The sequence below is a fragment of the Pelodiscus sinensis genome, chromosome 2 (assembly GCF_052426305.1).
Source record: "Pelodiscus sinensis isolate ZL-2025 chromosome 2, ASM5242630v1, whole genome shotgun sequence".
NCBI lineage: Eukaryota > Metazoa > Chordata > Testudines > Trionychidae > Pelodiscus > Pelodiscus sinensis.
In genome coordinates this window covers 11,364,165-11,392,086 of record NC_143053.1, presented here as the reverse complement: position 1 = coordinate 11,392,086, position 27,922 = coordinate 11,364,165, and the positions used below count along the sequence as shown (strand labels likewise).

The window sequence follows — 27,922 nt, the reverse complement described above, 5'->3', positions numbered from 1 at the left end:
TCTTCTTTACCCACCTTTGTTAGGTCCCTCCAACCTTGATGGAATAATAAAATGGTGTGTCATCTGGCAAGTTTGCCAACTCCCCATTCCCACTTCCCCCTTTCCACATAATTAACTAGCAGATGATTAAACACTGCATTTGGCCTCATGCTAGATTTGTTGAGATTGGAGAAAACTGATGTGCAAATATGCTATGAGATGCACAGTGTAAGATAATTAAAAGAGAAGAAAGTTTTCAATCCCCTGCCCCTCCTCCCACCTACTTATAGCAAGTAAAATGGGAAGAACAATTCTTGAAGGAATATTTGTCTTGGCTACTGCCAGTAACCCATGGGATGATCCCCCAAGCATCAGAGTCCACATGACTGCTCATGAGATTAAGGGAAGTGCAGGAGGAAGCATGGTATCCTGCATTATGGAGAAAGGGGGAAATCAACAATTTAAGGTGCTTTCTCAGCCTATTCCTGCAGGAGCAAGTCTTGTGATTTTTCCAGATAGAAAAGCTTTGGATAATGGGTTTCAAAAATGACAAGTCTTAGGAAATATGGCTGCAGGAATGCATGCAGCAAGTAGTATCCTGAATTCCTTGAGCAGCCAAAGCTCCTGACATCAGTAACAGTAAGGGATGTGTGAAGAATGCAGGACTGGGGCATAAATGTGTAGCTCTAGATTTTCTCTTATCTCAGTGTGCCTGGGATTGGCATCAAATACCTCGACCACCTGGATCACTCCCCCCGCTCCCCCATACACACACACACACCAGATGCCCTGGGTAGTCCACGGTATTAATTCAATGTGCCACAGTTTGTAGGTGATCAACTTACATCTTGATCCTGATTTTCAGAGATGCTGAGCACACAAAATTGTTATCCCTTTTGTCAGGAGTCAGAGACACTTGGAAATATCAGGGATTCAGGACCCAACCTTATGAGTCATTTTGAAAATCTTGGTTCCAATACTGCAACTAATACAGGTCAGACTGACTCCTCTGAGGACAGGAAGACCCACTGCAGTCAATGGGGCTCAGGATAGGACAGACTGAATATTACCAACAATTATAGGAATGTGGCATTAAGACTAAAGTCCCTTCATGGTAACGTTTATATATCATTTGGAAATTCACCTATCCCTTTGGGAATCAAAGGCCTTGTCTACACTGTTATGTTTTGTCTCCAAAAACTGTCTTTTGTTGACAAAACAGTGAGGCTATGTCTACACTCGCAGCTTCTTGCTCAAGTACGGACGTTCTTGTGCAAGAATATGCAGATCATCCACACTGCCCGCCCGCTCTTGCGCAAGGAAATTTACAGTACGGCGTGGTAAGAGAAGGCTCCTTGTGCCAGAGTTACACTCTTTTTTATCAGGTGTAAGCCCTCTTGCGCAGGTGCTTTTGTGCAAGAGGGCAGTGTGGATGCTCGGCAGGGATTTCTTGCACAAGAAAGCCCTATGGCTAAAATGGCCATCGGAGCTTTCTTGCGCAAGAGAGCGTCCACACTGCCATGGGAGCTCTTGCGCAAAAGCACAGCGCACACATGGCAGTGTGGACGTTTTCTTGCGCAAGACTTCTTGCACAAGAACCCTTGCGCAAGATGTCCTTCCGCAAGAAACCGCCAGTGTAGACATAGCCTAAGAGGGTACATACTACAATGCAAATTTGTTAGGAAAAACACCCAGTTTGGTGACAAAAAAAACTTCCACCTATGTGAGAGGCTTTCTTCTTTTCTCCTCCCTTTATTGTCGGCAAAGAGCCAGTGTGGACTCCGCTGTTTGTTTTATCAAGAGAACTGTCTTCCACCAGTATCCCACAATGACTGCCCTGATGGCTGTGGGTTTTGTGATCTCTGCTGCCCTGCAGGTATGCACCCCTCCCCTTTCAGAGCCCTCAGAAATACCTGATATCTGAGTGAGTGGCTCTGTTTGGGAAACAAACTAAAAAAGCAAATACAGGTTGGACTGCCCAAAACTGGGACTCTCTGATCCAGCAACATCTGTGGTCCAATTGGGCCACAGATGTTCCCGGATCAGGGAGTCCTGGTTGGGAGCCCCATGGGCATGAGGGGCTGGGGCTAGGCATGCGGCAGATGCAGCAGCCCAGGTAGTGGAGTCAGGGCTGAGGATATAGAAGCTGTGGCAGTCCCAGTAGCAGGGCCTGGGCCAGGGACATGGCAGCCTCAGCAGTCCCAGTAACAGAGCCAGGGCCAGAGATGCAGCAGCCCCAGTAGTAGGGATGGAGATGGGGATGGGGATGCAGCAGTCCAGGCTGCCAGGGCTGTAGGGGGTGGCTGAGGCTAGCAACAGAGAGGGGAGGTGGGCTAGGATGGTTGGTATCAGGGGACCTTCCCTGCTCCAGAAAATTCCCTCATTCAGGACCAGTCAGGTCCCGAGGGTGCTGGACCAGAAATGGGAATCGGAATGTTCCTGTTCTGCCCTGCTAGAAACACAGCAGCAGGGAGACTGCTGCTGCAAGGGGAAGGCTTACAAGACAAACATTGCTATCAGGAAATAAAATGAGTTAGCCGCAGGTTAGCATGTTGCATTTACCAAGAGCTCACACTCGTGAAGACTAGAATTATTCTACACAAAGTATTTTCTTCTTAGAATATGTGCATAATGCTGCAGAACAAATATCTGTCGAATGGCAGCTATTAACATCTTCCCGCATCGCCTTGCATATATCTGGGTGTGCCTTGTCTTCCATGGAGTTACGGCTAAGTAAGAGTGAATGGAAACGGCATCGCTCCATTCTATGGCGTAGAGACCTCACACACACTGTTTCTGGAATGAAAGGACAAGTCACAGTCTGTTCCTTGTAGGTCTCAGGCCTCCTTCTCAGGCCCTGACTGTGCTGTAGGGATGGTGAGGGTCAGACACTTGCTCTGGGTGGCAGAACCTCCCTCCCCAGTCTGGCCTGCAAGGCCTTTTACCACACCCAGCACCAGTGTGGTCCAGCCTCAGCTCCACTCTCTACTGTTCTGCCTCCAGCTCCTAGGCTGCTTCTCTGGCCCCTCTGGCTCTGTGGCTGCCGCCCCGCTCCCAGCATGGATCTGCACTCTGCGCTATGGCTCAGAATCTGCAGTTGCAGCTCTCCCTCCAGCATGGCTCTGCAGCGGGGCTTTGTCTCTGGCTGGCGAACGTTGTCTCCTTAGCGCTGCTCCTGTCTGACCCAGGCAAACCCAGCTCACAACTGAGGATGGAGGACTCTCCCGCAGACTCCTCGCTCCCTCATTGGGCCGCCTGCTCTGTCAATCAGGCTGACCTGGAGTGCTGGCCTCTTCTCATTGTTCCTGGAGGCTCTGTCTCGGGATCCTGATTTCTCCTTCCCCTTCCTTTCGATACTGGGAGCTAACCAACCAAAACCCACAATGAGTTTTAGTGTAGACAACTGAGTTTTATAATATCAAATGTAATGTGCTTAATGGGGAGCGTGAGAATAAACAACTATAACTCTGCCGGCCGCCCTTCTCTGGTTAGCAGGGAAGAACAGTTTTCTAGGCTCTTAATAAAGATGCATCAGGCAGATTGCTTGTGTCTGTATCTGGTGTCAAAGCGGAAAGAGATCAGAAGGATCTTCGTGATTCAGCATGATCACACTGTTGCGCTTAGGAGTAATTAGAATACAGGTTGTGCCATAAAGGGACTACGATGAATGATTAAAAGTTTGTACTAACAGAAGCTTTGTACTGGAAGCAGATTGATACCTTACTAAGGAAATTGTATCACTTTTCCCATGTGAAATAACTGTGTGGTTCCTGGGCAAGGGGGGTGAATGAGTGTGGAATGTGAATGTTTGGAAAGATAATAACTTGAAGGCTCAGCAGTTTCAGAGTCCAGATGGTCAAAGAAGCCAGAAGACTCAGGGGCACCAAGGTACCATCAACTGGGCCCAGTATAAGACAGACTGGTGCAGAACATATAAATGGCCTTGGAATCAGGAGCAAGCTCCCCTTTACAGATAAACACTGGTACTGATGTCAGAGGACAAAGAAAAACACCTTCCAGATAAACAGATGTTAAACAAAACTGATGATGATGAAGAGCTCACAAAGCAAAATGTATAGAGCTGAATGGGAGAAAAGTTAATTGCACAGAAGGTCTCAAAAATAAGACCAGTCTCTCTGCAAGCCTTTTCCATGCAATGAAAGCGTCTGTACTTGCTCTTTCCATGCATCAAAATTGGTCTTCTCTGATCACTCCTGGCAAGTGTGTAATTTTGAATTCTGCTCACTGCACATCTACATTAGCGAGAGAGAGAGAGAGAAAACTCTCTTATTACTGACCAGCTGCATTCTTCAAAAATTGCTTTTTTTTTTTTTCCTGAAGAGGTCACCTTGATATATTGTATATCTGGCATAGTCCATGCCTAAAGAGCCCTTTGTCATGAAGAAAATCAATACCAAAATAGGAGACGAGAACAGCGAGTGAACAAAATTATAGCTATTCCCTTTGACATTACTGGAACTATTTACACTTCCTGTGGCCTAAGACACATTCCCCTCTCAGCTCAGACTACTGCAACAATTCATTAAAATTACTGAAATAGGGAAACTTCCATCCCGAAAGATCTCAAAGTGTTATATGAACACAGAGAACGTACTCCTAAGTCAAACAGCTGGGTCTCAAGTTCATTTAAATACTCCTTTGAACTAAGGGGCGTCGAACAAGTTATTCATCAGATGACGGGCTAGTAGTGCTCAACACTTTCCATCACAAGATCCTATTCTCAGTTGCTTATAACTTTGCTGAATTTCAGTTATTCCCAAATGGTTGACATTTTTCTTGCTTTATGTCTGCACAAGTCAACGGTAGGAGAACTTTGTTGTTTTGCAATACTACAAAGCAACCGCTTATTTGAGGTGCTTTTGCTCCCCCGTTTTATGGAACAGGATCTTGAACTATGGCAGAGGTGGCCTTGGTGAGAGAGACATATGCCCTTTGCCACTCTGAAAATCTGCTGAAATGTAGACAAGTTACACATCTTTGCAAAAAATCAGTTTGCACATGCTCAGTACAGACTTCTTCTATTTAAACAGCCGAATCTTTGAAGATTCTGAGTGCATTTAGCATGCGCCATCACAACATTCTCAACTCTGGCATTTTCTAAGTTGACTACTTGCTTTAAGATAAACGTAACCACTAAAGTTAGTTTTTGTGTGTGTAATCTACATTTAGGGTGAAATCTTGGCCTCAGTGAAGTGAAAAGCAATTTTGCCATGAAATTCAGTGAGGCTCGGAACTCACCGATCAATAGAATTTACTTTACCTGCCTCTGAACTGTGGCCACTTCTGATTTGTAATTTGGCAGCTGCTTTAACATTGCCCCCTTGTCCCAGAAATGCATACGATGAACTATCCAGATGGAATTCGCAGAAGTTATTTACAGATGCAAAATCTGATTTACACAAGTGGGACCTGAGACCAATTATTTGTACTGAAATATAATGTAGAGGCTCCAATGAGAGATCAGGGTTTTACTGTGTTAGGCATTGTAAAAACCACATATGACTGTCCTGGTACCATAGTCTAAACCTATAGGAAAAAGACAGGTCAAGACTGAAGTAACTGATCAAGGGTTTGTCTGCTTGCTGAGGTAATGTGTTCCCTGGAAGTGATTTCTAAAGCATGCTAACATGTTGCATGTTAATTGGGCTGGGTGGACCTAGCACCGCTGTTTGAAATGGTACTATCCAAAAGCACATTAGGGAACCCCTAGTTTACACAAGCAGGGTCTACTTGACCATTAATATGCCATAACGATCCCCTAACCAGCTGCCATGGACAACTAAGAACAAGTCAGTCACCTTGGTACACCTGCCTCTGTGGATAAGAAGGGCAAATTCAGTCTGATTTCACAGCTACAACCAAACCACAAGAGACAACTTTCCCCTAACACTCATTCTGTCTGCCCAAAGGAAACAGTCCACGCTCAATAAAAAGCCTGTTCTTAAAAAGACCGCTCCACCTTGGTTCACCCACATCGCAGATTCTTTCTGCTTGCTTCTCAGCTTCCTCTGTGTTAAGTCCCTTATCCTTGGTGTCAAGGCTTTTCACAGTAATCTCTCTGACTATGCCACTGTATACTCCCTTTACAGCTCCCATCAACATCATTTTTTCACACAGGTAAGCAGCACTTACAGGCCAATTCCTGTGCTCAGTGAATCCGATAGAAGTTCTTTCTTCCATGAGGTGGGGGGTGAGAGGCAGAATAGCCTTCACCTGTGTGTGCTCACACAAGATAATCCAGTCCTGTGTCTTGCACATCCTGGGACCTGCACTGATTCCAGTGACTTCAATGGGTATAAGATTAGGTCAGCTCTCCCCAGACTAAGAGTAGCATACAGAGGGGAACATATATGTTGGAGAATGTAAGCGGAGGTATTGTCACAGAATGGATTTACCTCAGGTTCTCAGCTGCAAACAGTTCAGACAGCAAGCACCATTTTGCATAAAAAAATGATGTTGTTGCAACCCCACTTGGCAAAAAAAATGCAGTTTGGTGTTCCATTAACAGAGGCATAACATGCAAGTCATAGGAAGGTGAAGGCTCTGCAGCTCAGGCCTAATCAGCACTGAACAGACCAGAACTGTGTCCAATTTTAGTCACGGCTGGATAGAATGGATATAGAGAAACTGTGAGGCACAATAAAGATGACCAAAGGGATGGAATGCAAGCTGCAGGCTGAAGGAACTAGGTCTGGAAAAGAGGCAAATACGGGGGGATATGATAGTGGTCTTCAAATACCTGAAAAGGCTGCCATTAAAAATGAGGGGAAAAGTTTCCATGTTAGGCGGTAAAAAACCACGAGGAGTCCTGCAGCACCTTAAAAATGCATCTGACTCAGTGGGTCTTTGCCCATAAAAGCATATGCCCAAATGAATCTGTTAGTCTTTAAGGGTATGTCTACACTACCACCCTAGTTCGAACTAGGGTGGTTAATGTAGGCATTCGAAGTTGCAAATGAAGCCCGGGATTTAAATATCCTAGGCTTCATTTGCATTTCGCTGGGCGCCCCGATTTTTAAATCCCCATTAGTGCGGACTCCGTGCCCGCGGCTACACGCGGCACGGAGTAGGTAGTTCGAATTAGGCTTTCTGGAGTACCGGTAGTTCGAATCACAAAGCCTAATTCGAACTACCTACTCCGTGCCGCATGTAGCCGCAGGCACGGAGTCCGCACTAACGGGGATTTAAAAATGGCAGCGCCCGGCAAGATGCAAATGAAGCCCGGGATATTTAAATCCCAGGTTTCATTTGCAACTTCAAATGCCTACATTAACCACCCTAGTTCGAACTAGGGTGGTAGTGTAGACATACCCTAAGGTGCCACAGGACTCCTCATGGAAAAAAGTCCTTCTCTTACCATAGACAGTAGGACAAGAGGTTCAATTGGTTCAAACTACAGCACAGCAGATTTAGGTTAGATCTCATAGAAGAAAACCTTCCCATCTGGTAGAACAGTAAGGACAAGGGAAGAGCCTTGGAAGATTGTGGAAGCTCCTCCATTGGTGGATTTGAAAAGGAGGCTGGATAGCAGTCTGCCTTGGATGGTTGAGATGCAACAAATCCTGCATCTCAGCGGGGTAGATTGGAGGACCCCTTTTAACTCTGTGGTGCTGTTCTCAGATAGGAGAAAGGCCTCTTCCCAAGGCAAAGTGCTGTAGGTAAACAGGCCTAGCACTGGGGCGCAACCCTAAGACACTGAACAAACTCAGATGGTACTGTCTGCATCCCCGCCGTTCGTACAGCAGTATGTATGGCTTACTGGGGAACGTCTACACTAGGAAACTATCTCAAAATGACTAAAATCGATTTAATAACTCCTGAAATAACAAAATTGAAATAGTGTGTCCTCACTACAGGGAAGCCTCAAAATTAGTCCAAGGCAGGCTCTGTTAATATAGACACGCTACCTTGACTTAGAGTCCCAGGAAGCACTGGGGAGTAATTAGTTCAAATTACTCTAAGGAGTTGTTATTTCGAAATAACTACTGGAGCACCCAAACTACCACTATTTCAGAATAACTATTTTAAAATTAGTGTTATTCCTTGAGGAAAACAGGAGTGCAGATTTCAAAATAAGCAGCCCATTATTTCAAAATAACGGGCTCGGTAGTGTGGACGCCCCGTTTATTAATTCGACCTAAGAGAGGTTATTTTGAAATGAAGTCCTAGGGTATGTCTACACTAGCCCCCTAGATCAATCTAGGGAGGCTAATGAGGGTGACCAGAATTGCAAATCAAGGCCAGGATTTAAATATCCTGCGCTTGATTTGCATGGTCCCGGCCGGTCACCATTTTAGAAATTGACTAGCCCGAAGTAACTGCCCGCGTCTACATGCGGCAGTGAAACGGGATTCCGGAATAAAGCCCTACATCGAATTAGATGGTATTCCTTGTGGAATGAGGTTTACCACATAATTTGATTTAGGGGCTTTATTCCGGAATCCCGTTTCACTGCCACGTGTAGACATGGGCAGTTACTTCGGGCTAGTCAATTTCTAAAATGGAGACTGGCCGGGAACATGCAAATCAAACATGGGATATTTAAATCCCAGCCTTGATTTGCAATTCCGGTTGCCCTCATTAGCCTCCCTAGATCAATTTAGGAGACTAGTGTAGACGTACCCCTACTGTAGACCAGAGCTTGGAGCCCTATCCTTTACCCAGTGCTCCCCAGTCTGGGAAACCCCTTATTGAGTAGCCAAGACACCATCTTTAGTTATGAAACAAAGCCAGGACAAATGAGCATCTCCCTCCTAACCAGCTGGCCCACACCCTGCCTCAGCCAGCATGCTGCTGTAGGTGTTAGGGTTATACACTTACATATTTTTAGTTCCTCTACCAGTGACTATTTCTGCATTCTGAATTATGATGCAATTTATCCCACTTTCTGTCTCTCATTTGGAGGAATGTTATTATTAGCGGAGCTGAGACAATGCACTCAGTGCTGTACGTTTATTCAAGCACTCATGTAATTCTTTGCCGCTGTGAGTCACCCTAAGTAAGACAAGAGTTCTGTTACAGTTCGGGGGGTGTGGAACCTTCTTTGGGTCAAGGGCCACTAGTCCATAGGGGGAAAAAAACCCACCTCACTGACATGGCCCTCGACTGAGTAGCAGAAAGACACACCCCACATTCCCAAAGGAGTGTAGGAGGTAGTAGATTTAGTGAACTTCCCAGGCTCTGGGGTGGGATCAAAAATGAGGGGTTCACTGTGTGGGAAGAGGATTGCTGAGAAGCAGGCTTAGGGTGTAGGGTCTAGGCAGGAGGGAGGGTATTGGGGTAGGTTGGGGATTGGTAGGTCTGGGATGGTGGTAGCATGCAGGAGCGGGCTGGGAATGGGAGGACTGGGTGGGTGGAAGGTAGGTTGCAGGAGTGAAGTGAGGGTGGGTGGTCTGGGAAGGAAGGGGGTGCAGGAGCTGCTTCCTCCCCCCACCAGGCACAGCCCATCAATTGGATCCAGACCTGGCTTGCCTGACTACATCCCACGAAACTCAGGGCTCTTTCCTCTGCAGGAAGGAGCCAATGCTGATGCTCCAGCCCTGTTTGGGAGGGGAGAAGAGGGAGGGGTTACTTTGGGCGGGCTGGAGCACTCCAGGCCTTGGGTTCCCCACCCCTGCTACAGCACTACTGATAAAACTATGGGGCTACGTCTACATTGGCCCCTTTTCCGGAAGGGGCATGGTAATTTTTGAAATCGCAATAGGGAAATGCGCGGGGGATTTAAATATCCCCCGCGGCATTTAAATAAAAATGTCCGCCGCTTTTTTCCGGCTTTTAGAAAAGCCGGAAAAGAGCGTCTACACTGGCCCCGATCCTCCGGAAAAAGCGTCCTTTTCCGGAGGATCTTATTCCTACTTTGAAGTAGGAATAAGATCCTCCAGAAAAGGGCTTTTTTTTCCGGAGGATCGGGGCCAGTGTAGACGCTCTTTTCCGGCTTTTCTAAAAGCCGGAAAAAAGCGGCGGACATTTTTATTTAAATGCCGCGGGGGATATTTAAATCCCCTGCGCATTTCCCTATTGCGATTTCAAAAATTACCATGCCCCTTCCGGAAAAGGGGCCAATGTAGACGAGCCCTGGGAGTGTTACAATCATTTTCCAGTTGTTTATTCCAAAAATATCTCATTTCTTTTCCTTACCACAGAAATATATATTTGATTCTCAATCCAGTCAGAGGTCATTCCCCATTTTTCCTGTAATATTTACCACACCAAAAGTTACTGTAACCATCATTGTATTCCTTTGGGGTATGTCTACACTAGTTCCTCAATTCGAGCTAGGTAGGGTAATTAGGGCAAGCGGAGATGGAAATGAAGCCCGGGATTTAAATATCTCGTGCTTCATTTGCATGTTCCCCGGGCGCCGCCATTTTTAAATCCCCCTTAGTCCTAACTCCGTGCCCGCGGCTACACACGGCACAGAGTAGGTAGTTCAAATTAAAGATCCTAATTCGAACTACCGTTACTCCTACCGTTATTCGTTAAAGCATTTTAACATCCCTAGTCTGGCGTCCTGTTAATGTCAGTTGTGCAGGGTCAGACCAAGTATGCATGAAGGTGGGTGGCTATGAAATGTAACACAATGGAACACTGTTCATTGTAGCATCTGCCCTGGACTGCACCCTGAGTTTAGCTTCAACACAGCTGCAGAGAGAGAAAAATGAAAAGGGAACAATGGTGCACTACAGACAAAAGCAGTGTTTTCGGCTGAGAGCGAGAGACAAAGAAAATAAATAGGGCCGTCATTTTTCTTGTTGCAAAACAGATTGACAAAGTATAATATGGGGCACAAACTGCCCTTAGACTTCCCACTGCCACATACCCCCGGATAGCTCTGTGTGCCAAATCCTGCTCAACTCAGTTAAAGCGGACAGTCCCATTCCAGTTGGCTGCGTAAGTCAGATGTGACTCCATATGAATTTGTATAATGGAGGGCCCCAGTGAAACAGGGTGCTATGGAAATGAATGAGGTATAAAGGACAGGAGTAGTCCACTGGTCATTGGTGTTACATATCACACAGTGGTTGAGCCACAGAGGATGTGAGTCTGCAACAGCCCCAGATACAAAGCCAGGTTCTTGAGCTCAGGCTGTAGCAGCTTCCTTTCTCCTCCCCATCATAAGTGCTGGAGGACCTTGGTTTGATTCTCCTGTCAGCCAAAATGGCAGTCATAACATAGGTCCTTCCCATGGGTGGAGAGCCCTAACTGCCACACTACAGTAGAATCTCTGAGTTATGAACTGACTAATCAAGCACCCACCTCACTTGAAACCAGAAGTACACAAATCAGTCAGCAACCGACACAAACTGAAAAGCAACGCAGTACTGTGTTAAACATCTCCTATATGCGGAATCTCCATCACTGGAGATAGTTAAGAGCAGGCTGGATAGATGTCTATCCAAGACAAACTAGATGGTGCTTGGTCCTGCCGTGAGGGCAGGGGACTGGACTTGATGACCTCTCAAAGTCCCTTCCAGTTCTAGTGTTCTATGACTTCATATATTTGAGAGTTTGTCTGTCTGAGAGTGAGCAAATCTGTCTGTCAGTTTGTTCAAGAACTCCTAAACGGAAAGAGCTAGGACCACCAAATTTGGTGAGCAGCCTCCTCTTATAATAATTTAAAGCTAGGTAAAGGATTGGTCATGCAGTGGGAGGGCTGAAGCTTCCCCCTGCCCCGATTCATACGGGGATGCATAAAAAGAACTCCTCCCAAATGACAATAGGACCACCACATTTGGTACACAGCTTCCTCTTATCATAACTTAAAGTAAGCAAAGCTTTCCCTCCCTTTCCCCCGGTGTGTACAGGGATGAATAAAACCATAGAGAAAAGAGGCAGGCACCAGGCAGGTAAAAGGGCTTGCTGGGTGCAACCCTCCCCATCCAGGACTGCCCAAGCTCCAAGCCTCCACCCTCCAGGTGCCCTTTAGGCAGGGTGAGGTGGCTGCAGCCTCCCCCCACATTTGGACAGGAACGTTGTTGGATGTTCCCCTTTGTTGAAGAGCAAAGGAAGAGTACAGAGTTTGCTCTATTCCTCACTCTGGCTGGGAAGTGCAGGAGGCAGATGAACCTGAACATGCCCTGGCTGGGAGACATGCACCTCTCCCCTGGCTGTTTCCACTGGAGCTGCAGCAGCCACGACGAGGCGCTTCTCACCTGGCCCCAAGCTGCTGTAGTGAGAGAGGGCTGAGGTAGTCCTCTCCTTCTGGAGCAGTCTGCATCCTGAACCCTTCATCCCCAGCTCCTTCCCAGACCAACAATTCACATGAAGAAAAACACAAGTTAATTGAGTGAAGGACCTGAGCAACATTGTGTAAATCTTCAGGTAAACTACTAGAAAAAAAGAAAGGAAAAACAGAAGTTTCAAAGCTGCACTTTTCAATACTCAGCTGAAAGCTTTTGAAAGATACAACCATGTTCTGTTCAGAGTTACGGACCACCTCCATTCTCAAAGTGTTTGTAACTCAGCAATTCTATTATAGGTTGTGCTTTGACTCTTCTTCAGAGCAAGACCCTTGCTCTCCCTTCTCACCCTGTATTTCAAAGATTCTTACTACCTAAGCACCTTCTAGGAGAAAGCAGTATGACCCCCGGCAGCATCCCATCTTCAGGAAAATCCACCAAGTGACTGTGGGGAACAATGAGGCCCTTTTGACCTAAACAGCCTACAGCTTCCCTCTCCCAAGCTGCCCAGTCTCTGCATGTTTACATGTGGATTCCTTCCCCTTAGGGCAGCTATCTATGGGGCCCTTGGCAGGCAGATGACACCTCACTCTCATACGGGAGAGCATGGGCCCACTGTTTGTATCTTCCCACTTTTTTTTTATTCTCATCCGTGAGTTTTTCATTCACTTCTGTGAAATTTGTATTGAAATAAGAGGTCTCACAGTGGAATCGTCCACTTCAAAAAAATTGCATACGTGGATACATCAAAAAATGAACCACAAGGCCCATTTATGTGAAGGAAAAAGGCAGAGAAACTGAATTCCACTCCACATTCACTGATCCACCAGGCACAGTATTTATAATGTGATTTAGCTAGTGACTTTCCAGAAGCTATTTGTGACAAAGTGAAAGACACTGTGTGTACTCTGGCTATTTACAGGACCTCATGCCATACCGTTGTAACCAGAAAAACCTGAGTCAACTGAGTAGGTTTGTTCCTCATGTACCATCTCAGTGATATTATGATATTATATTGGGGTAGAAGCTTAGAGCCTTTGAGCAGAAGTCCTAAGCACTTTAGCCGCCTGCAAGAAAAAGTCAGCCCCTGCCAGAAAGAGACACAATCTTAGGGTGTCTCTAGACTACAGGGTTTTGTCAACAAAAGTGGCCTTTTGTTGACAAAACTATACCTGCATCTACACTACTGCCAAGTTCTGTCGACATAACGTCGACAGAACTCGGCAGCGTTGTCGATGGCGGTAAACCTTATTATACGAGGAATAACGCCTTTTGTCGACAGAGTTCCTTCGACAGAAGGTGTTATTGTATCTACACTGTCCTTTGTGTCTACACTCTCATGTCGACAAAGCCACTTGCTTTGTCGACAGAAGTGGATGTAGTCTAGACGCTCTTTGTCGATAGAAGCTTTGTTGACAGTATGGGTGTGTCTAAACTACATGGCTCCATTGATGGAGCCATGTAGATTAGGCTGATCGGCAAAGGGAAATGAAGCCGTGATTTAAATAATCGTGGCTTCATTTACATTTAAATGGCTGCCGTGCTGAGCCAACAAACAGCTGATCAGCTGTTTGTTGGCTCAGCGCGGCAGCCATTTAAATTTAAATGAAGCCGCGATTATTTAAATCGCGGCTTCATTTCCCTTTGCCAAACAAACAAATCTACATAGCTCCTTTGACGGAGCCATGTAGTTTAGACATACCCTATCTGTCAACAAAGCCTCTGTCGACAAAAGTACCCTTAGTGCCTAAGGAGAGATGGCAGGTGCATGTAAACAAGCGCAGAGAGGATAAAGGTAAAGGAGAACAGGTTTGCAGTCAAGATCCCAATCTTGCAGTGGGTTCAAACCAATACTCTTTGCAGAATCAAAGAGATCCTGCTTCTAGAAGACGCAGAAAGGTTAAGAGTAGACACTCTCCCTCTCTTCTTTAAGGAATAGCTCTTAGAAAGATACTTGCTCTCCTTATCCTTCACATATTGGAAATACACATTTTTGCCAGTACATAGAATCACAGAATACTAGGACTGGAAGGGACCTCAAGAGGTCATCAAGTCCAGTCCCCTGCCCCCACGGCAGGAACAAATACTGTCTAGACCATCCCTGATAGACATTTATCTAACCTACTCTTAACCTACACTTTATCTTACATAACTCAATGACATGGACTCAATATTGTTTAATTGATGCACCACGCCGGATGAATATGCAGCTGCACTCGGTCAGTCGGAAGACCAGGACCTGCTCCTTGGCTTACCCATTAAATGCAGCAGTGTGTGCTGAATGTTAACAGAAATGTCCAACAGAAACTAGCCCTCTTCCAAGTCATATGTGCATGGAGTCGGTGGAAATCTCACATAGAAGCTTTGACTCAGCTACAATTTTCCAAACAAGTTGAATAAACTATGAGGTGTAGCATGAGCATAGGAGACACTTGGCCCCTCACGCCAGATCTTGGAGTAACACACAGCAGCTCCCTAGGAACTTCACCTTGTGTGCAACAACATGACCAATGTTACCTCTAATTTTTTTTCCCATCCAGGTGCAGAATAAATATTGTATGTGCACTGAGGCAAGTGCAAATGTGCACCACCAAAAGAAACAAAAACCCTAGCAGAGCATTATCTGAATCTTCCCTGAATGACCACACAAGCACAAAACTTACAGGGAACACTGTCAATTACACCTTAAAAGCCTCATGGTCACAGTGAGGACAAAGTTCAGTTCCTCATGCTACAGAAGCATCAGCTCCTAGTGCTTACCCCAAAGGAGAATCTCTGCTAAGTGTGGGCAGGCTGTGACATGCAGACAAGCACTTCTGATCCATGCATTCCTGGGCAGTTGTATACATGCATGCTAGCCAGTGCAGTACAGTATAATAAAATCTACCAACATTTACTTAATCATGCATTACAGACTGCATGTCACAAGTGTTTGTGAATACAGGAGATAAAGAGGACTGCTAGAAAACCCAACAGTCAGTATTGGCTGAACAGCCAACTGCTGCTCACCTGACCATTTCTCCAACCTTCTGCGGGGATGACTAAACAACTAAGTCACGTATCACAGCTAGAAAACTATAAAAGGCAGGATCTGGCATTTATATACAGTGCCCTTCATATCTAAGGAGACCTGAGTGCTTTACATACTATTGCATTCTTTGCATTCCATTCCAAGGGAAGGAGGATTTTGCTGCAGTTCTCACTGGAAGAAAGATCCTGCTATTATATGTAAGATAGTTACTGTATTATTAAAACCAGCAACTTCTGGAGCAGGAAGTCAGCAGCCAGGAGAATAAAACCCCCAAACAACGCTTTCACAGCCTGCATGAATTGAGGGGTATGGAGCACAGAAGAGAACCATTTTAGAGGCAGTTCAGTGGTAGTACCTTATGGGAATAGCTCCAGAGAGTTCTGCACTAACACGGGTTGATACAACCCGCAGCACACTGGTAGAATGAAATAAACAGAAATTTCCTTATTCCAATTCCTCAGGATGGTCAATCTGCAATCAGCCACTAGAGAAGCAAACCTGCACAATAATAAGAGTCCCTAGCATTGCAGGCCCTAAGGACAGCATTGGAAACGGAATAAAATTACATCCCTTGGATTTGGAAAAAGACAACCTGTGACTCATTCTCTAGGTGGGCTAAGATTATGTGTGCCATCAAGTGGATGAAACAGACTGAAACATGGGCCAGAGTGCCACACAGCAACCAGCGCTGCACTTTGGTAGCCCCAATGCCTTACTTCCAAGAAGAGCATTAGTAATGGTCCTGCTGGAGGCCAGGCACTGCTCCCTCCAGAAAGCATGCAGAGCACTGCCAACGTGTAAGAGAGGGAGGTGAATCCAGGTTAGCACACAAGAAATAAGCAGGAAGTTTCAACTATAATGACAGGCTCCTGCACAGCACTTGATGAGAACTTGCTCTGCTATAAAGCATTACCCCAAGGTTCTCTCTGGAGACCCTTCACCTTTGTCAATTTTCATTACCCCAGCCCTCCGGCCAGGGCGCTCCTTGAAATTCAGTCCCTTTCCAGGAAGGGACAAAGTTCAGCAACGGGTTGACCCTCAGCAGGTTCTTCAGCCCCCTACTTGAACCCTTTAAATTATAGCCCTGTGTTTAGACTTCTCAACAAAACTTGCCCCCTTCTAAGAGTTGGACCTCTTTGCCAGTATGGTAGGGAAGACCTGGGCACCCATATGACTCCAGATCACAACTCAGGGACCTTACAAATAGAAGGCACATGCTACTCCCTTTAACGCTGTTGCTTCTGCTATTCCTTGGGCCTCTTCCCATGTAGCCCCTTTTCTTTACCTTTACCTCAGGGCTTTCTGTTATCTGCTTGGGTGGCTCTCTCTCAGGACTCTCTACCTCTAGAGTTCCACAACCTTCCATTCTTTCTCCTCCTCCTGGCTCCAGCTAGCGACTGACCTCACTGCTCAGCCTCTGTAGCGTCTTTTATCTGAGACTGCTGTGCTCTGATTGGCTGCTTCCCTTCAGCCTTTCTAGGCACACCTGGAGGACCCACCTTCACTGCTCCTTTCCTGGGCAGAGTGTGGAAGGACGCAAAGTATCCAGCAGAATGCCCCAAAGAGCTGGTATACCCAGTCACAGGAACAAAGATTTACACTGTGTTCAGAATGTACGGTGCTGTTTCCTATCTAGTGGCAGGAAGACAAATTAGAAGGGTTAGTCCCTTGAGTTTCTGATGCCCAATACTTCCCTTAACTTCAAAGGACCACAGCTGCTTCACCTCTCTGAAGACATTATCCTGGATCACCCTGCAATTCTCTGCAAAGACTAATTTCAATGTCTTTTATTTAGAAGAAAGAAAAAAAATACTGATTTTACCCAATTAAAAGGCCATACCGTTTAAAAAAAATAAAGGGGAAAATTAATATGAGTAAAACCAATTCCCCCTCTAAAGTGTTTAAATAAAATAAAGATTTTTTTTAAAATCAATCAATAACAGGTAAGTTGTTCACCAGAAATGAAAAATCACTTGCCAAACAGTACTGCACAGTGGCATCTGGAACACAGCATTTTCTTCTACAATTGTAAGAGGAAATTGGCTGCTAAAGTAAAGGAAATATGGTAGTGTTATTTACTCTCTCAGAACATAGGGACTAGGGGTCACTGAGTGAAATTAATAGGCAGCAGGTTCAAACAAACAAAAGGAAGTATTTCTTCGCACACCATAAAGTCAAACTGTGGAACTCTTTCCCAAAAGATATTGTGGAGGTCAAGATTATAACACAGTTCCAGAAAGAATTAGATACATTCATGACAGAGAGGTCCATTGATGACAATTAGCCAGGATGGGCAGGGAAGATGTCCCTAGCCTGTTGGTCAGAAGCTGGGAATGGGTGACAGGGGATGGATCACTTCATGATTACCTGTTCTGATCCTTCCCTCAGGGCACCTGACATCGACCACTATAGGAAAACAGGCTACTGGGCTAGATGGCCATTCTTATGTTCTTAAATTACTGTGACAACTTGTTGACAAAAACTGATTTTTCATAACAGCTATACAAGCATTTGTTCTAACCTCTCTTGAGTCCCAATGGAAGACTAATTAATAACAACCCCCAAAATGGAACTGGATTTTTAAAAGATTTTAGATTTATATTTCTACGTATCAAAATAGGTTTTTTCTACTAAACAGTGCCAGCTACCAATGCTAGGTGGTCATCAAGAATCCAAACATTAATTAACATGAACAAAGAGAGCGTGTACCCTTCTGCATTAGCATGAAATTACAATATAAGACAACAAGCCATTTGATAATAGGAAAATCCTCTTAAGTTTCTAGTTTGAGTGTGTGTCTGTAGGGGTTTTGACTGTCAGCTGTCAGCCCTGAATAATAAAAATCAGTAATTTTAGGGGTACACCTGCAACATGTATTTCTAAGTGTACCTGCAAAGTGTTTAGGGCCCCCTAAACATCTACACAGCAATTTTTTACTACAGCGCCCGAACCTCGCAAGCCGAAATAACCGGACCTAGGTTAGACACAGGTTTTTTATCACCGAGTAGATGTATCTTAAGTGCCTCATTGTTCACATCAATACACACTAAACACTAGTACACACACTCTAAACATAGAATGATTCTCCATAAACCGATAGCACTGTCCATCTCTCAACACACTGATTTTTATGAGCATTGGTTTGCGATAAACACACCGATTTCCTGCCTTTCCTAGAGCTATTTTTTAAGAGAAGTTTTGCAGCTCCATAGTAATCAGGAGACAGCATGTATATTGTGCTGGCTTCTATATAATCATACGCCTCCGGCTAGCAGCAAAGTAATAATTCAGAATAATATTTTGGGACATTATGTGTAATCTCAAAGCTCCTTGACCTTTAATCATTTGTTTTGCACTGATGAAATGTTCACTCTGCTTCATTCTTTACAGTGCTTCCTCTCTTGATTATGTGCTTGATATCCCTGCAGCATGTATAAAATGGATTAAATGCTGCAATTGATTTATCATCATCATAAACATGATCAGGTTCAGGTTCCTATTAAAGTTCTTCGTATTTTCTTCCGTGACCCATTCTTTCCAAGACATATCATGGCAAAAGAGGGCTCCCAAAATTATAATATTCTCTAGTCTTAAAAGAGGAAATCAAACCTAGCCAAAGACGTAGCACAGCTACGGTCAGGATATCCTCCTGTACATCACCCTGGGAGCTATGGTTTCACAATAAACAGGTTTAATTAGAACGAGGACCAAAAATCAGCCCCTCTCATTATAGTGGGCTATTTTAGGATACTTTAGTAATAAGGCCAAGTATCCACTTATGGAGAAGTCCTATAGATTGGAGTGACGATGATACCAACAGGAAATTATTCTGCAAGTCGACAGAACTTGGTTCTGATCAGTAATCTCTGCACAGATTATTTTAACCCAGGCCATAGAATTCCAAAGCAAGAGTGTAATTCTCTATCAGTTTCTACAGCACTTGTACATTCTGTGCTGCACAACAGCTTGTGTAAGTGGTGTGTATTACATACAAGAGAGAGAAATGAGGGGCCTGATTCTGTTCAGTGGCTCCTGCCAGGCGCAGAGCACCTCCAGCTCCTATTGGTATCAATGAGCTTTGCAAGATTGGGACCAATATGCTCATTCTCTCTCATTGTTCAACATGAAGACAGGCACAGTTTGGGGTTGCCCACTTCAGCTGGCATTGGTCACATCCAGATCACCACCAGAGCATAATTATGAAGCAAAATCAGGGTCATAATTTTTGGCATTTCTTGGCTACAGCTTCGCTAATGTCGGGCTCCCTTTTATTGAAATACTGATTGTCATTACAGCTAAGTATATTTCCAACCCGGCAGGCAGTGATAACGGGGGTGGAGAGAGGAGGAGATAGCTCTGACGTCTCTATCTCTTCTTACTGCTGAAAAAAATATTAGTTACGTGGAAGTAGAAAGAGCTCTCTGCAGTCATTACATAGCAAACAGTTACCACTTGGCTTCAACTTACTTTTACCCCCTTCACAAACACAAACGCACTCACTTTCTCTCTCTCAGCATGATACAAGTGTGCATACTGGCACTGTGTCGCATTTTTATTTATGTGTATGCTAAACGAGGATTAATTTCCACAGCCACCTTTGTGATCTTTACCCTTTTTAAATGCACCCATAGTACGTTTTTTCTATATATATGTCCAGCGAGTTTCTTCCCCATTACACCTGAATACTAGAGATTTCTTTTAAGAGAGGAAGAACTGAGCATTTTTAAACTGTTTATTAATAACTGTGACAACCTTTGTGTTATTGCAATTATTTACTTTTATTTTAAAGCACACAACGCAAGTCTTTCAGTTACAGATTACCATCAGGTTTCCCCTCAGAACTAACACACACCTGTATATTTTAGACAATATGATCTGTGGAATATATTCTGCAGAGTGAGAAGGAAATGCATTGTTGCCTAGATTATTTGTTTCGGAGTGTTATTAATTGCTACGTCAACCTGTGCTTCGTTGCAACCCTTCACTTTTATTTTGAAGCACACAGCCTGAGTCGTTCATACTCGGATCACGTAGTGTCCCCTGATCACCCCATTTCTAACCTGTCTCACTGGACTATTACAGGGATTTATTATTTTTCACATGTTGGGGGTTGGAGAGAGAAGGTCTGGGGGGCAAAGATAGCAAAAAATGCTTGGGAAAACAGGCTTGGTTGAAATGACATTAAAAGCCTTTCAAACAAGAGAGCCAATAAACTAGAAATATGCATACATACGCAAAACTGCACGGATCAAGGGCAGAGTTTGCAAGCTACACAGATAATCTTACCTGGGTCTTTGCCGGGTCCTCCCTCAGAACAATCCTTCCGTCTCCCAGCAGGAAACAAGGTTGTGACTGTTGCTGTCGACGGAGCAGGTACAGAAAGGCAGTTGGCTGGTTGCAGTCCCTGCTGCTGAGCTCTGGCTTCTGTGAGGGCTGCTGCTCCTGGTACTGATGATGCTAAGGAGGAGGAGAATGAGTGAGGAGGAGGATGGTGATGGTGCTGATGCTGTTGCTATGGTTACTGAACTCCGCAGCACCACTCAGTGCAACAGCTGCTCCAGCTCCTGGTTCTTTCAGACACAGGCTGTGGCAGAGCTGGGAACCACAATAATAATCAATGTGCTCTCTTCTCGAGCACTCACTTTCTCCTGTGCTTTTGCTGCTGCTGCTACTAGTGTGGAGCAGGGTCCAGCACTCTGGCTCTGTGAACAGGTTTACCACTGCAATGCTGGGATGACCCCATCTCTCAGCATCGTTCTGGAGGCAGGTTACAGGGACAGTAATAGGAGCAGCAACAAAAGAGACTTAAAAGAAGGGCCTCAGACTGACATCTCAGGACATAGCCCCAACCCTTTGCTAGAGGGGCAGTGAGGCGGAGGATAACAGGCAATTCCACAGAGCTTGGCTTATGGGCTTTGGAGTGCTGGTGCACCTGAGAGGAAACAGGTGGTCCGCAGAAGTGCCTGAAATACTGTGACAGAATGTGAAGCCTTTTAGAATTGGCAGAATGAAATTTTGACCCCAATTAGGTCAATGATAATTTTGGCATTGACTTAAATGAGGCAAGGGTTTCGCTCATGGGATTTCTGCATTTTTATAATGAACTCTCAAAAGGGACAATTTTCCAGTTTTTTAATGCAAAGACAGGACAATTTTCTATGTAAACAAAGGCCCATTTTCAAGGAAAACACAGTTGGAAGCTGGACCTTTCCCCCCCCCCCTTTAAATGAAAATAGATTTTATACAGAATATTCACATTAGTCACAAGTTCCTAATGAAAAGGAGAGCCCAGAGGTGGGCAAATACAGGCTCACGGGCTGGCTCCGGTTCCTCCGAGTTAGCCCCTGGTGAACTACCACCACCTGCACCTCCACTGTTTTATTGCCCTCCCTTCCCTAGAGCAGAGACTAGAGAGATATTTGGGGTAAATATTCTTGCAGAATTCCACTAGAGAAAATGAAGTTTGCCCTGCACTGGGACTCTGCAGGACTAGGAGGGGGAGAACTAAGGGGAATGGGATACCTCCTGGGTTTGCTTTTTAAGAAATATATATTTTAGGCTAGAGTTTTCCAAGCTTTATCTCTGCCAAAGTGCTATTTTTGAGAAGTTGCAGCAAAAGTCCTCTGAGCAATGGGAGAGGGAAGGGAGCAAAGTTACATAGTTTATGATTCATTTTATTTTTTTGTACACATTTGAACAGGGCCAGACTAACAACTGATGATGGTTGCAAGCTGAAATTGGATGGGGATGTGATCAATCCGTGTCTTTCCATGCTTTGGAAAAACAAATGAAATTAATTTTGCTGTGGTTTGCTAACCTTGCTAGCTACACAAGGGGGATATTTCAAAAGTTCACCCACCACTATAGGCCAACAGGCCAAATTGATGATATTGTTTTAATTTGTATTATTTGTATTAATTCTGTTAGTATAAGGTGGTCTAGACTAAGAAGAAATTGTTTCATTTGGTTAGCTGAGTATGATTAGAATTGTTTAGCTCTCTTCTGATCTGCTCTGTTCTGTAAGTTCCGTTCTTGAAATCATTCAGCTGTTTTCTGTGAAGGAAATGTAAGAAGATGTGGGATAAGGCATCAGCAAAAATGGCCTGTTTACATGGAGAGAGGAGAAAGAAAGAAGAAACCAGGAAAAAGCGAACATCTTTATCCTGATGGCCAAACATTGCAGATTGGCGACCCTAACATGCTGATATTAATGCTGTACAACGTGACATATTGCATTGCCCCCTAAAAAAAGATCTAGTGTGCTCCTTACAAAACAATCTACTACCATGGGACTATGTCAGGAGGCACCCTGCCAAAGAGACACCACTGGTTAAGTACACAGAGTGGATACTCAAAAGGAGTTAGCACCTAACTTCTCTTCAGGCTCCTAACTCCCATTTTCCATGAAGGCTTCTTTTAGAGTATACAACTTCAATGAGATGCCTAACTCCCATAGATTTCAGTGGAATTCATGGCTCATATATACCTTTGAGGATCTTGGTCTTTCTGTCTGTACAGCCCCTTGTACAATGGGCCTTGATCCCAGTTGGATCCACTAGCTGCTGTGATGATACAAATAACAACAACAACATTATGCTGTGGCCACAGAGGCGTTTCAGTGGGAGAAGCCCTTTCAGAATGCATGGTTATTAATTGCTATGGAAGTATATTACAGCCCCCTGCAGTGTGCTAGAAGGCAACTTGTAATACAAAGAAACAAAACATAGCCTGCCCCAATTTAATTTCACACATGATGTAACAAAGGGGCAATTAAAGAGGGGGCTAGAATGGATAGAAAGGGGTCACAGCAATGAGATTACATGGTTTCTCAGCAAACGTGAATGTGTGTTCAGCAGGACTGAAGAAAATATAGCTGATTCACTTCTTTTAGGCTGGTGTGGTAAAAGTGGCCATTTAAAAGCATTTGATAACCTAGCCAGTTGGAGGGTAAAGTGAAGAGTGCCAGAAAAAAATCAGTAATTCATTCCTTTATACATTATTATTTATCAAACTACATATCATTTTACCTGAAATAGACTAAGCTAAAAGAACATTATTAAGCACTTGATCTAAAATCAAACCCTTAAAAGATAGGAGACTTAATTCGGACCCCCTCTGTACACACATTATGATACAGTCTTTAATTACACAATCACATCTTTTTCACCCCACAGGAACCCCAACCTCATGTAGTGTACAGGCGGGACGATACTCATTTAATAATCAGCTAATTTCATGTTTTGCTTTGTCCTCATTGCTCAGCGTGAGGCCCAATGGCTTGTGCAACGCACACTACTCAAACTCTGCTCTGAGGAGAAAATTCCAAGCTTTTCTATCTCCCTCTTCACTACAGTAACTGAGTTTTCACAAATATATTGTCACACCTGGTCATGAGATGAGTGCATCTAATCCCCATTCTGCAGAGGGAAACAGAATCACAGATTTGGACATGGCTCTGCTCTTCATTGAAAGCATCAGGAAATAGGCACTCAGATATCTCTGAGGATCTGGGCTGATGTGAATAGGGAAGCTAAACCACAGTTCCAGAAATGACATAGGCATTTAGCCAGATCATTAAGCGTATTTAGGTACCTAAAGTGAAGCTTAGTGGAATTCTGAAGTGTGCCTAGACACCTAACTCCCACTGAAATCAGATTTCTGCTTCCCTTACCTCCTTCCCTGCACCCCAAGAGTGCTCAGTCTCCTTCCAGCTCCTCCCGCTACGTTCCCACTCCTCACCCCTTCAGCCTCCAGTCCTAGTTTCCCCTCCTCTCATGGCTCCTTATCCCAATCTCCTTCCTCTGCCTGCCCCCTCTGGTCCCAGCAGGTCCGGCTCTTGCACCCCCTGCCCTTGAATCAAACACCTACCTCCTGCACACTGCCTGCGCATCACACAGTGTTCCTGAGAGCACAGAAAATACAGATTCCCTGCTCTCATTCCAGGCTGCTAGATTGGGACACAAAGGCTCAGAACTACAATTGCAGGGAAAGTGCTTCACTATAGTTTGGAGCATGCCAGTGTGGATGAAATCTTTGAGGGATTTAGCAGGTAAAAGCTAAGAAGTCCCTGCTGAGCACATGGGAGTTCCTTTTTCAGTGTTTTATATGGCCAGATTTAGACAGATTTTCATAGGCACATCCCTGAAACAAAGGCAACTCCCCTTCCAAATTTCAAGTCGTTGTTCCAAAACACCGATGCTCAAGAGCCTTCTAAGGAAAGGTTAGTAGCCTTTTTTTTTTTTTGAGATGCTAAACTTATTTTTTATACTATTTGCATTCTTGAAAATAGCTGAATCATTTGGACTAAAATTTCCTCCCTCTTTCCGCTTAATCAGCTCCTGGCAGACACCCAGCACAGAAAATATTAGAGTAAATAATTATTATATTTGGGCAGAAATATAAGCAACTGGAAACAGGGGTTTATAATGGTAAATATTAGGCAACCTTAACAGGTGGCACTGCCAGCTCCACCTATAAGCTAGATTAATTCACTACACAGGCAGGCGGGCTTGTTTCTTTAATCTTTTCTCCCACTGGTTTTTAACTGCTTTTTATGTTTGACAATGCAAAATATTAATTGGCATGTTATAATTATATTGCTTTTCCCTCAAGTAGAGGTTTGTATATAAAGACTTCAAACATACTTTGGAAATATTTCTTTATTAAACCTCATAACACACCCTTACAGGGTAAGCAACTTGGATTATATGAATTTACCATTGCATAAACGGAGGCAGAGTGAGGTTAACTGATTTCCCTGTGTCACCAGCGGAGATTATGTTAAAGGGAAGAAAAAAAATAACAGCAAATCACCAGGAAATCCAATGTAATTATAAATCTTCTTGAAATATATTATTCAGCCACTAGTTGTCCAGTTGCATTAACCAAAGAACGGTAAACAAACAACACAAAGCTGGAACTCAAGGTGTGTGGTGGTCTCTTTACACGCAAATGTATTTTTTTTAAATAAACCTCATATTTGAAGACTGTTTCCATATATTGACACATTTAGGAATCCTGATGCCTACTCCTCATGCTTTAATCACTGGATAATACCTCTTTACCTTATATTATTATAAATAACCAATAAAGAGATATAGAAAATTTCTGCAGGAAAACAAAATACACCTGCCAAAAAAAATCATATATTTTAGGAAAGTCCAGAAATCATTTAAGTGTGGGACATTAACATAGCAGGTTTTTCTACTTAGAGGACTTGCTAGTGGACATTATTTTATCTGCCATTGTTATTTGCAGTGTTGTAGTAGCCATGTTGGTGGTGGAATATTAGACTGACAAGGTGGGTGAGGTAATACCTTTTATGGGACCAACTTCTGTTTGTGAAAGAGACAAGCTTTCAGGCTCACACTATTTTATCACCTGAGACAAGGTCAACATCCACTACTTGTCCATTAAACTCTCTCTGGGGCACGCCCAACACCAGCATCAATTTCCTGGATGCGATGATCAGGCTTAGCAATACACCCCTACAGACAACTACATAGAAGAAACCCCTGGATCACAGCACCTACCTTCATAGATCTAGTAACCACCTCAAAAACACACCAAGAAATCAATTATCTACAACCAGGCATTTAAATTCCACAGAACATGCTCCAAGGAGAAAGTCCAAGGATACACGCCTTAACCCACTCAAGCCCATCTTTACCAAACAAGGATGCTCCACCAGAAAAGTAGATGTCATCGTGAAGCAGTTCCACCAAATACCTTACAAGAACCTGCCACACACAGAAATAAAATCCCTTTCTACTACACACCCACAGTTATCACTACTAGCTCATATTAGAACCTATCTCATCAAACAACTACAACTCATACTCAGTGAGGATCCCCCATCCTGAAATAAATCTTTCCTGAACCCCTGCTTTTGGCTTTCAGATAACCCCTCAAACTCATCATCAGAAGCAAGCTTCCCAAAGACCAGGACTTCCCAACTCTAAGCAGCACCATACTCTGCCAGAACAACCTGCAGACAGATCTCCCACTGCTACAATGATCACCACCTGCCCCCAAGACACCTTTCAAGATCCATGGATCTTACACTTGCCTGTCACAACAGTGATGTCCCTTGTCCTGTGCACTAAATGCTCCAATAACCACTTTGTGGTTCACACCAGATAATAACTGCACTCTCAAATGAACTCACAGAGGAAAACGATAAAAGACAAAAGCACCCAATCACACCTGTAACTTTAAAAACAACAAGAAGTCCTGTGGCACCTTAGAGACTAACAAATATATATATATATATATAGTATCATGAGCTTCCATGGGCAAAACCCACTCCTTCAGATGAGCTGGAGTGGAGAAAATACAGGGGGACTGTCACGTTACTGGATTTTATGGGGATCGGACAGGTTGCTGCTGCACCCAAGGGGGGGGGGGGGGAGGCGGCTGTACAAAGGGGGCCAAGTGAGATGTCAAATGAAAGCTCATGTTCTACTGATTTTATGTGTGTTATTAATGTAATTGTGTGATATTGATATGTGGAGTTATAAATATGTACTCAATATTAATGCTGGAAGATTCTCTGTCTGACACAGAGCAATGGGCCAGGAATGTCCAGTCAGTGACTATGCTAATTAGCAAGGCTACAGGGACAAAGCTATTAGAGAGGCTAATACACACCTGAGGAATGTGTCCATAACCTGAAAACCAGCCAATATCATGACTGCTGGCTTGGGACACAAGGATAAGTCACTGGGCCATATGACCTGCTTCAGCTTGGAAGATACCAGCGATGGATATAAAATGCCATGAAGCAGACTTCATCTTGCCTTCAATTCTGCTACTGCTTCCAGATGCAGCCTTGCGAGGAACAGTGAGCTGGGAAGAATCGTTGGCTCATCCTGACATAAGATGTACATCAGAGACTTTTAAGATAGCAGTTTGTAACATCTCTGCTGAGAGCCTGCATCGAGAACTTAGTGGTTCGATGCATGTAATGTGTTCTCCTTAACAACCTTACTGTCATGCTTTTCTTTCTTTTATTAATTAACCTTTAGATTTTAGATTCTAAAGGATTGACCCAGTGTGCTTTTGTAGGTAAGATCCAAAGCGTAAATTGACCAAGGATTTGTGCCTGGTTCTTTGGGACTGGAAAGACCCATTTGGGGTAGGTGAGATTGGGTCCTATAACCCCTCACCTGTGTGTTAGGCCCGGGTCTGATTGTGGCATAGAGAGAGCTGGGATGTCTGAGGGGTTTTGCATGCGAGGCTTCCTGCTGGTCGGATTGGCAGCAGAAGTGCTCGGTGTGACTGGTTTGTGGCTTATTTGGGAAGGGTCTCCAGTCAGGGGATGTAAGGAGCCCTGAGTTTAAGCAATTCACTCTGAGCGGATACCCTCAGAGGCGCCCAGACCTGGCCCAGTCTGTCACAGGGACCCAGAATTTAAAACAGAAAGGCTGCATCTAGACTGGCAAGTTTTTCCGCAAAAGCAGCTGCTTTTGCGGAAAAACTTGCCAGCTGTCTACACTGGTCGCTTGAATTTCCACAATAACACTGACGATCTCATGTAAGAAATCAGTGCTTCTTGCGGAAATACTATGCTGCTCCTGTTCGGGCAAAAGTCCTTTTGTGCAAAAGCTTTTGCACAAAAGGGCCAGTGTAGACAGCTCAGATTTGTTTTGCGCAAAAAAGCCCTGATCACGAAAATGGTGATCGGGACTTTTTTGTGCAAAAGCGCATCTAG

The 27,922-nt window shown here is 44.3% G+C and overlaps 1 protein-coding gene across 4 annotated transcripts in view; it reads right to left on the bottom strand.

Moving 5' to 3' along the window:
* The window catches only part of FAM135B (family with sequence similarity 135 member B), a 384,315-nt gene that overhangs the window by 301,429 nt on the left and 54,964 nt on the right, over positions 1-27,922 (bottom strand). For all 4 annotated transcript variants that reach the window (XM_075920075.2, XM_075920080.2, XM_075920079.2 and 1 more), the window contains exon 2: positions 20,497-20,667. The gene's annotated coding sequence lies outside the window, so the exon portion shown is untranslated. The remainder of the gene's footprint in view (positions 1-20,496; positions 20,668-27,922) is intronic.